Genomic DNA, 11,073 nt, shown 5'->3' on the forward strand with positions numbered 1-11,073 from the left:
CTCAGCTGTCTTTCTTTCAAGCAACTCACACAAGGCCATTCTGACCCAGCTGTGGTTTAAAAAGATAACAGTGTGTTACAATCATTGGCCCAAAACCTTGTTATTTCCAAGGTTGTTCTTCCTTCTTAGGGCTAAGGAGTACAGGCCTTGATCTGGCAGGACCGAGATGAAAGAGGATCTTTAGAGAAACCAAAATGACAGAGTTGCCTGTCAAAAAAACATGCAGTAGGGTCTTGAAAATTGGATACAACCCTACTGTCATTCAGAAGCTAAGAGGTTGAGCTTGGGTGGGATTGTCCAGAAACCTCCCCTCCTACCCCAAGAAAACTGGGTTTACCAACTGAGTGACTGAGGACTAACCAGTCCTCCTGAGAGGACACACCCTCTCCCTTGAGGGTGCTCCCCACTTCTTCTTTCTCTTGTAATAAAGTCTGCTATCTTTTTACTAAGTCTTTAGTGTCTTGCTCAAAACCCTCTCTCAGAAGACACAAGAGCAGAGAACAAAAACATGTCGCAATCTCTGGTAAGGTCCTATCTCAGGTATAAAAATGATTCTATGCCTTGTGTATATAAGTAACAACCACTGAGTACCCAGCACAGCCATAAGGCACAAGATTATTTATTTGTGCTAACTTATCCAGTAAAGCAATTGGGAGCACATGGACACATGGGCATCACAGATTATTTCAGAAACACCAGATACAGGAGCTTATCAACCTTACCAGATGAAACCCCTCACCTGAGCCTCATAAAAGGAGGAGTCCCCAAGACTGGACACAGTGGTACATGCTGACCCTGGCACCAGACCATCTGGTGTCATGAGGTGGACAGGTGATGAGCTTCAAGCTCCATCCCCAGGCTTCATCTCTGCTCTCCGTCTCTGCTTGACGTGGCCCGCTTTGAAACTGCCTGCCATCTGGACCCTGAGCTCTCACAGCTCAGTGCTCTCAACCAGTGCTGGGCTGATCTGTGATGTTTTCTGACCACCTGCAGTGCCTTCTGATTTCTCTCTGCTCTCTGCCTTTGCTTTCAGAGCAGCTGCCTAAACACTTAATCCTTCCTAGTCTTTCTGTAACTTGTACATATCATTATGTGAAGTATGATGTGTGACTCAAGCATTATAGTTATTAGTAATTAAGACTGAAATAAAAGAGCCTGTGACTACCAAGCAACCCAGGAATACTCAGTGAATTGCAACTGATGAAAGTGGCATGGTTTGTGTATTTATTATTTATTTATTTTATGGTGCCGGGGATGGAACCCAGGTATATTCTACCACTGAGCTACATCCCCGGTTTTAAATTTTCAGTTTTAATGTAAGACAGGGTCTCACTGAGTTGCTTAGAGCCTCCTTAAATTGCTGAGGCTGGTCTTGAACTTGATATCCTCCTGCCTCAGTTTCCTGAACCACTGGGATTACAGGCATGCATCACTATGCCAAGCCAGAATTTGTTGTTATTCGATACATTCTGACATTGTAAAAAGACATAAACATGTTTGGTCTGTTAGTGGCATGATTTGCTCATGACAGTAAGTATATGTAAAATGACATTATCTGTTTCTTGAAACCTTGAAATCATTAAAATTGATAATGGTGAATGTGATAGACAGAAAATTGACCTCCCAAAAAAATTCCCATGTTCTAGTCCTAGTATCTGTAACTATGTTACCTTATGTGGCAAAAAAGATTTTGCAGGTGTGGTTAAATTAAGAACTTTGAGATAGATTATTCATGGTTATCCAGAGGGGCCCAATCTGACCATATGAATCTTTAAAAGCAGGGAACTTTTCCAGCTGTGGTCAGAATTAGATGGGACTTTGGAAGCATGGTCACAGAGGGACAGATTTCTCCCCCAGAACCCCTTCATAGCAATAGCTTCCCTGTCCATGCCCTGTCCACGCCCTGACTCAGCCTTGTGAAACCTGTGTTGGACTTCTGCCCTGCAGAACCATAGTTGAATAAATTTGTGTTGATTTTAGTCACTAAATTTGTGGCAGTTTGTTATAGCAGCTACTGAAAACTTATAAAGTATGATTTCCCATTTTCTGATATTCTTTTTTTGGTGGGTATCAGGGATTGAACTCAGGGTCACTCAATCACCGAGCCACATCCCCAGCCTTATTTCTTATTTTATTTAGAGACAGGGTCTCACTGAGTTGCTTAGCACCTCTATTTTGCTGAGTCTGGCTTTGAACTTGAAATCCTCTTGCCTCAGGCTCCAGAGCTGCTGGTGAAAGGGTAAAGTTTCTAAACTGCTTCTAAACTGCAAAGCCTGAGTTAAAATGTAAAAGACCGGGCATTGTAAAGTTTCTAAGCTGCAAGGCCTGAGTTAAAAAGTGAAGTTCCTCTGCTACACCCAGAACCTGAAATTCCTGAGGCAGTTAAGACAATGCCCTACTGGCCATTTAGTTGATTAATATTCTAGGGCCCTGTGCAGCTTGTCATGTAGACATACAGGGCCCGAACCAATCAGTTTGAATGTGTACCCCGCTTAGGAGTGACCAATCACCCCCGCCTGACCTGTTCCCGCCAATGAATGTGCTAATCAGGTTTAGGAATTGTTATTTGACTTTCCCTCGGTGTATGATGATTTGTTAAAGGAGACTGTGATGTATGTAAAGTCCCCGCCCTCCCCAAGAAGTGTACTTAAGCAGTGCTCAGCCCCTGCTCTGGGCTCTGGGCTGCTCTCCCTTCTTGAGTGAGCACGGAGCCCCAGCGCGCTGGAATGGATCCCCAATAAATCCCCTTCTGCAATTGCATGAGTCAGTCTCTTGGTGGTCTCTTCCTCCGACGCTTCGCCGGACCCTTACACTGGGATTACAGGCATGCACCACTGTGCCCAGGTGGCATTTTCTGGTATTCTTTAAAAACACTTTCTCAGGCTTTAAAATGCTTGAAATCACCTGGGAATCCTGTCAGCTTCACATTCTGATAATCTGTATGTCTAGGTGGAACCTAAGGTTTGCTTTCTAAAGTCACTCCCAGACAGTGCTGACCCTGTCAATCCAAGGGCTGTCCCAGGCAACAAGACTTTCAAACATGAGATGATTTTCTCTGTTACTACTTTTGGAAGAGGAGGAACACAGAAATTGAGAGTAATGGCTCTGGAGTTAACTTATTGGGTAAAAATCCTGTCACTTAATAGCTGTGTGGCTTTAGAAAGATTAATTAATTTGATTAAATTATTTAGGTGATTGTGTAAGTTTTTAGTTTTCTTGTTGGGTGTGGTGGTGCATGCCTGTAATCCCAGCAATTTGGGAGGCTGAGGCTGGAGAATTGCGGTCTCAAAATTAAAAAAAAAAAAAGAAAGAAAATAAAAAGGGCTGGGGATGTGGCAGAGTAGTTAAGACCCTTGGGTTCAATGTCTGGTACCAAACAAAAACAAAAATAAATAAACTTAGTTTTCTTACTAATAAAAGGATATTATTAATAACATCTACTAAAAGATGTTGTCAGGCTGGAGTTGTGGCTCAGCTCCAACCTGAAAAAGGCGGGTATCAGGGATGCTTACCTGGCATGTATGAAGCCCTGGGTTTGATCCTCAGCACCACATAGAAGTAAATAAAAAAATAAAAAATCACCGGCAAATAAAAAATATTTAAAAGATGTTGTCAGGTAAAATCCTTACAGATCCATGCATTCATTTTCCAGTCTTTGGAAATGCAAATTACCCACCTGGTGTGGCCTACTGTTTCATACCAGTCTTTGCTCCAGGGACTTTTGGTTTGCCAGCAGTAAAAAGTTTGTACTTATACATTTATTTACCTTTAAACTCTTTTATTAGCTGAGTTTGGTGTAATCACAGTGACTCAGGGGGCTAAGGTTGGAGGATGACAATTTCCAGGCCAGCCTCAGCAACTTAATAAGACCCTGCTGCAGTCTGGCTGGGCACAAATAACTGAGCCGCCACGAGGCACTTGTAGGCTCAAAACAGCAACTCTTTACTGCCGAACTCCACCAGCAGTCCACACACGCTCTCCGGGAACACCCCCAGCTCTCCACTGGGCTCCGCCCCAACTCTCTCGGAACCCCTTGAGAACTCAAGGGGAACTCCAAAGTAGAGGGGCCCCAGGCAGCAAGAGCCGCCCTATTGCCGGACAGTAAAGGTCAAATATACAATTGAATACACAGTTTAACATAACCATCATCATCTCAATGGCTCAATGGCATCACCTCTCAACCACTCCCTTCTGGCAATATGCCATGCTGTCATCCTGACTCAGCTGTGGCCCTCAACAAGACCCTGCCTCAAAATAAGTGTGGAAAGGATTGGAGGTGTAGCTCAGTGGTGGAGCACTTGCCTACTATGCTGGAAGCTCCAGGGTCACATGGGATTACAGTGAGTTGTAAAAAAAAATTTTCCTATTCAGTTCCAGTCTGATAACAGAATTAAGCACAAGCCACAGAAATGGCCCAAAGGATGGAGTAATGTTATGGACAAGCAAAGCAAGTAACAGAATGGAGGTACATGTGCTCTGGGTTTAAAAAAGACTGCAGACATAGGCGTTTGTTGGGAGGATAAGTGGAAAGGCGTTTCAGGTAGAAGGATAACAGAAGCCTAGATGGGGAGGTATGAGATTTTGGGGGTGTTTGAGAAATACTTTGCACATCTATGGTTTAACCAATCTCTCTTCTTTGGTTTTCCCATGGGAACACATCTCCATTCTCAGTGACTGTGGTTTGGGTGGCACTGACTTCTTCCTAGTTTGTGAGCCAATCCACTTCTCCCTCTGCCTTCCCTCCCTCACAGTGATTAGTTCAGGATGTCAACTAAGAAGGGAGAGGAGAAAGGGGCTTATTTCTGCTGGAAAGCTGAGAGGAGGCCTGAGCCCACAACTACTGATTGCCATCTTCACCGGTGTGTGGGGGGGGTGAGGGTGGGGGGGATGGAACCCAGGCCTGGGTCTTGCTAAGCAGGCTGCTACCACTGAGCCTCACCCTAGTCCTGGTTAACATCTTGACACAAGTAAAGCACCAGCTTGAGAATGAAACAGAGCTAGAAAGAGAATCCAGTGACTTAGTTCATGCCCCTGCGTATGGACATACCCTCTATTCCACCCTGAAGGGTTTCAGTTTACATGAACACATGATGTCCCTTTTATTCACTTAATCTTAAATCCATTTTACCTGAAACACTGATTCAAGGAGTATTGTAGTGTGCTAGAATGTACTGGAGACTAATGTGCCTGCTGAGGTGGGTAGGGGTAGGAACAGGGCTGGAAGGTGAAGGACTGAGGAACATGCCTTCATTTTACATGGCTTCTAGGAGCTCTGTGTTAAAACAGTGATTGCCCCAACAAGAAAATCAGAGCTATAAATCAGGGACTCATTACTGTTAGGGATATTTAATTCCTCAAGCTTTTGTAGTTGTCTCACTTTTGTTATTGTTACCGCTGTTGGCCAGTGACAAGTCCTTGCTTCCCCAATGTTGAAGAATAACACCAGAAAAGCACACTGAGGCAAGGTCAGAGTAGAAATTAGAAGTTTATTAAAGGACAGCAGAAAAGACTTCTCCCAGAGGAAGAAGGGGACCCAAGAGGTGGAATCCGTGGAAGTGCGGTTGTCTCCCCTTTTTATAGTTTTGGTGATGGAATGTAAGGGGGAAGGGTTAGGACACAGGTGGGCCAAACAAGTAGTCTGGGCAGGAAGGACTTAATTATCACTTTTTGGGATGGGCTATCTCCAAATCTGTTGGGGCTGTTTCCAGAGTTCCATTAACATTTCTTTGGGGTGGACTTTGGCCTAGGGCCTTTCTGGGGACTTCATTAACATTCCATGAGTTGTCCTGCGTTTCCTGGAATCATTGTCAGCATGGCCTCCATTTTAGATCTTACTCCATGTTAGACCCGATTTACCTAACTACACTGACTACCTAATTTTAAATCTGGCTTCATTATTCTCTTTGTTTCCTTCTAATCTTTATAAAACTTGGCATTATGGAAAGGAGGGATAAGGATCTTGTTGTGGGTTGAGCAGTATTATGGAACCAGGCCCTGTTTTGCCCAAGGCACAGTATGCCAATCACCAAAACAATAAGTTTTGCAAAATAAAGCATTTGAAAGGTGATCAAATGTGGAGGGGAAATCCAAGACTCAAATACACCTCCCTGAAGATAGAGTCTGGGGATATTTATGGGATAAAGCAGCTGGGTGATTAAAGGTGTGGATAAAAATGAATGGACCTGAAATAATCAGCCTTCATGGCTCTCTGTGGACCACATGCTCAGAAAATGGTAGTGTTAGTTTGATCTTAAGGCAGTCAGAGGCCACAGTGGGTACAAAGGCAGATGCAACGTGAGGCCTTAACTCAGGACCATTACCCATTGACAGTGTGTAACAGCAGTCCACTTCATGTTTTGAAGATAGCCCTTGCTGCTCTGCCACTGCAATTTATTTTTAAAACGGATATGTTTCTTTCTCTCCCTCTTTTCCTGCTCCTTCCTAATCTCAGGGGAAACAGGATTACCTTTCTTCCCCATCCCAGGCAGATTAATCTGTTCCTGACTACACATCCACCATAGGAACAAAGTAATGCAGACTTTGGGGATGGTACCAGAAGATCTCAGAAATGACTATCTCCCAAATTAACACTGAGTTACAACTACAACAGAGAACACTACACTGGAATGTAGCCTTTCAATCACCTCTTTTAAAAGCCCCCTGTTCCTGCTAATGGGCAGAACCACAACCTTTGAAATAAGAGTTCCTGGTGTTTCTCCTTTGCTATCAAAGCAATAAACCTCCTTTTTCCTCAAAACCATGAAAGCACAACAAGCATAGTTGTGTTCTTTTCTCCTCCCAAACAATCTTATCAAGCATCATAAAAGCTGGGACCCCTTTGACAAGAATAAACCAGATGAGAGAATGAGACTATTGGGGATCACCACAAAAAGGACAGGAGACCCACATACTTCTGGACCCTCATCCTGTTACTCTTTAAAAGCATGCTGTGTGTGCTCTTCCACCCCCATCCCCATGCTCTCTCAGCAGCTACAACAGCCCAACCTTATCACAAGGCCGGGATGTTTGTGCAGGAGGAAGGCTCCCATTGAAGAAATACAGCAGTTTCCAGGATAAGCCAACCACCCACTCCTCAAGGTCAGGATGTTTGCGCAAGGAAAAATTACTGGACTTTAGCCCACCCCAGAGAATCAGTAAGTGACAACATCTCCCTTTGTTCAGGGAGCTGCCTGTTCCCCGTCTCAACCAGCGCTGCCTCATTGCAGCTGAAGCCCCAGTTAAAAGCCTTGCCCAGGCGAGCTTAACTGGCTAGATTTTATTTTTACCATGATCGGGTCAGAAGTTCCCATCTCAGGTATCAATCTGAGGGTGGAGTTTGGGGCACTCTAACATGAAAATACCATCCACTGGACACTTCCACAGGACCAAGTGAAGAGTATTTTTCCACAAAAACAGCCTCAAAGTCCTAAGAACCAATCGAGGCAACCCTTATCATAGCCATGTTGTAACACTGAAGCCAGATTTAAAATTAGGCAGTCAGTGTAGTTAGGTAAATCGGGTCTAATATTGAGTAAGATCTAAAATGGAGGCCATGTTGAGAATGAATTCGGGAAACTCAGGACAACTCATGGAATGTTAATGAAGTCTGGGAAAAGCCCTAGGCCCAAAGTCCATCCCAAAGAAATGTTAATGAACAGCCCCTACAGATTTGAAGATAGCCCATCCCAAAGAAATGTTAATGAAGTCCTTCCTCCCCAGATTACTTCTTTGGCCCACCTGTGTCCCACCCCTCAGGCCTTCCAACCTACATTCCATCACTGAAAGAACTATAAAAAGGGGAAACAACCGCACTTCCACGGATTCCACCTCTTGGGTCCCCTTCTTCCTCTGGGAGAAGTCTTTTCTGCTGTCCTTTAATAAACTTCTAATTTCTACTCTGACCTTGCCTTAGCCCTTGGTCCTCTGCCACTGCAGTTTACTTTTAAAAAGATGATTCTTTCTCTTCCTCTCTCCTTCCTTTTCCCTAATCCCTTTTCCTCCCTCATCTCTAGAGAAACAAGATTACCTTTCTTTCCCATGCTAGGCAGAATTATTTGTCCTTGAGCACACACCCACCACAAGAACAACGTAATTCAGACTTTGGGGATGGCACCAGATCTCAGAAATGATTATCTCCCAAATTAACAAGTAGCCTTTGAATCACCTTTTTAAAATCCCTTGTTCCCCCTAAAGGGCAGAATCACAGCCACTGGGACATAAGTCCCTTGAAACTTCTTTTTCCTTTTTCTCTTTATTGGACTGGCATCCAGGACAAGGACCAAGCTTTTGCTGACAATGTGTCAAAGGTGTTATCTACAACAAAACCGGGGGATACTAGTTCAGTTACATGACCTCCAGAATTACTGTTATTCTATTTATTTTTTTGGTACCAGGGATTGAACCCAACTGCACTTTACCACCGAGCCACATCTCTTGTCATTTTTACCTTTTATTTAAGACAAGGTTTAAGTTGCTGAGGCTAGCCCCAAACTTGCAATCCTACTGCCTCAGCAATCTGAGTTGCTAGAATTACAGGTATGTGCCACCATACCTGACAAAAATTATCATTTTTTTTCATACTGGCATTGAATCCAGGGGTGCTTAACCGCTGAGCCACATCCCTGGTCCTTTTAATTTTATTTCATTTATTTTGAGACAGGGTCTCATCAAGTTGGATAGTGCCTTGCTGAATTGATGAGGTTGGCCTCAAATTTGCAATCCTCTTGCCTCATCCTCCTATACCATGCCTACCTTAGAATTATTCACCACACTCAGCAAGAATTATCAATTTTTAAAGCCAGCTGAAAGCCCCCAACCAACTAAGGGGGAGCAAGGGGGTTCACAGAGACACAAAAAGCACAAAGGTTGGTTAGTATAAATGAGACTAGGCCAGCCTTGTTCTTGGTTCATACTTAACAAAATTAAGATTCTTTCCTCCCATGGAGACTGAGGTCTATTCTTTTGATAGTTACATTTCTGAGGAGAATGGTTCTCAGGTTCTCTAAAAATATTTATGAACTGCAAAAGATAACGCAGTTACAATTGCAAGCCTTTCTTCTGCTAAATGCCCAGATCATGTGGCCATGAGCAAAGACTAGTTTTTCAACAATGACAGGGCTTGGAAAATGTCCTGGACTATATAGTCCATAGAACAAATTTAATAAGTTTGTGAAATGATTCTGTTTTACTTTTTTTTTTTTTTTAATATTTTTTAGTTTTCGGAGGACACAACATTTTTGTTTGTATGTGGTGCTGAGGATCAAACCCGGGTCGCACGCATGCCAGGCGAGCGCGCTACTGCTTGAGCCACATCCCCAGCCCTCTGTTTTACTTTTAAAGACTTATTAAGACATAACCCACTTGAAGCAAAGTGTGAAATATGATATATCAAGAAATTTGTACTGTTTTGAACAACCAACAATAAAAAATTAAAAAAAAAAAAAGACTTATTAAGATTTGTAGTTTTTTTGAGCAAAGTAGCTGACCCCTTTCAGTAATATTTCCTATTCCTTTCTTTTGGTAATGTGGATTAAACTCAGGCATTCAGCCACTGAGCCATATCCCCAGCCCTATTTTGTGTTTTATTTAAAGACAGGGTTTCATTGAGTTGCTTAGTGCCTAGCTCTTTTTTTTTTAAATTTTTTTTAATATTTATTTTTCAGTTCTCGGCAGACACAACATCTTTGTTTGTATGTGGTGCTGAGGATCGAACCCGGGCCGCACGCATGGCAGGCGAGCGCGCTACCGCTTGAGCCACATCCCCAGCCCCAGTGCCTAGCTCTTGCTGAGGCTGGCTTTGAACCTGTGATCCTCCTTCCTCAGCTTCCCCAGCTGCTGGGATTAAAGGCTTGCGCCACCACACCCACAGTGTTTCCTATTCTAATAAACATTCAACATAAGCAGAATCTCACCATCAGACAATAAAAATAATACCTTTTCTATAGTTCTTTATACATTTTAAAATTTTATTTATTGTATTTTGTTACTGGGGATTGAACCCAGGAGCACTTTTATCATTGAGCTACATCCCCAGATCTTTTTAATTTTTAAATTTTGACAGAGGGTCTTGCTAAATTGCTGAGGCTGGCCTGGAATTTGCAATCATCCCTTCTCAGGGATTATAGGTATGTGCCACCCACCCAACTCCCTACAATTTTAACTAAGTTTCTAAAGAGGAAACAAAGTATCTCTGAGAATCTGAGAAACACAGTAGCCATGTTGAACATTTTAAAACAAAACCCAAAACAAAGTAACACCACATCAAATTCCCTGCATATAGTTGACTGTTTCTATAGAACAACTTCCCAGTTTTTCGTTTTTTTGTCTTTTGTGATACTTTTCATGATTCCAGGTAAACTGCTTTGCCGCATGCCCTTGGATTTGAATTTGGCTGGTTGTTTCCTCATGATTAGATTAGGGTTAAACATTTTTCTAGGAATAGTCCAAAGGAGATGAGTCCTTCTCCATGTTTCACACTCAGGGGCACATGATGCCCAAATATTTATTGTCCTATTGGTTAATTTTGATCATTTGGTTGAGGTGGTGTACACTACTTCTCTCCATCGTAAAGTTACCTTTACACCCTCAAAATTAACACATCTGTGCAATAATTATTTGACAATAGAGCATCCTTAACAAGAAATATTACAGCCTGTAATGTGTTGTGGCACAGGCCTGTAATCCCAGCAACTAGGGAGGCTGAGGCAGAAGGATTACAAATTCAAAGCTGGCCTTAACAATTTAGCAAGACCCTCAGCAACTTAGTGGGGTGGAGGGTGGCTGGGGATGTGGCTCAATGGTTAAGCAACCCTGGGTTCAACTCCTGATACCAAAAAAAACAAACCAAACCAAAACAAGCCCCCCCCCCACAAAAAAAAAAAAAAAAAGGAATCCCTCCTCCCCATATTTCAACGATGTTTCATAGGGAAAAAGGCCCATAACTAAAATTTTGGAGTTATGATTATTTTAACAAACCTCTAGTGCGCACTCACTGAACTGTTATGCTAGGTGAGGTGATAAGTAAAACTAAAATGGTAAACATGTTCCAGCAAAAAAACGTATCAAATGCTGAAT

Source organism: Marmota flaviventris, chromosome 8, assembly GCF_047511675.1.
Source record: "Marmota flaviventris isolate mMarFla1 chromosome 8, mMarFla1.hap1, whole genome shotgun sequence".
NCBI lineage: Eukaryota > Metazoa > Chordata > Mammalia > Rodentia > Sciuridae > Marmota > Marmota flaviventris.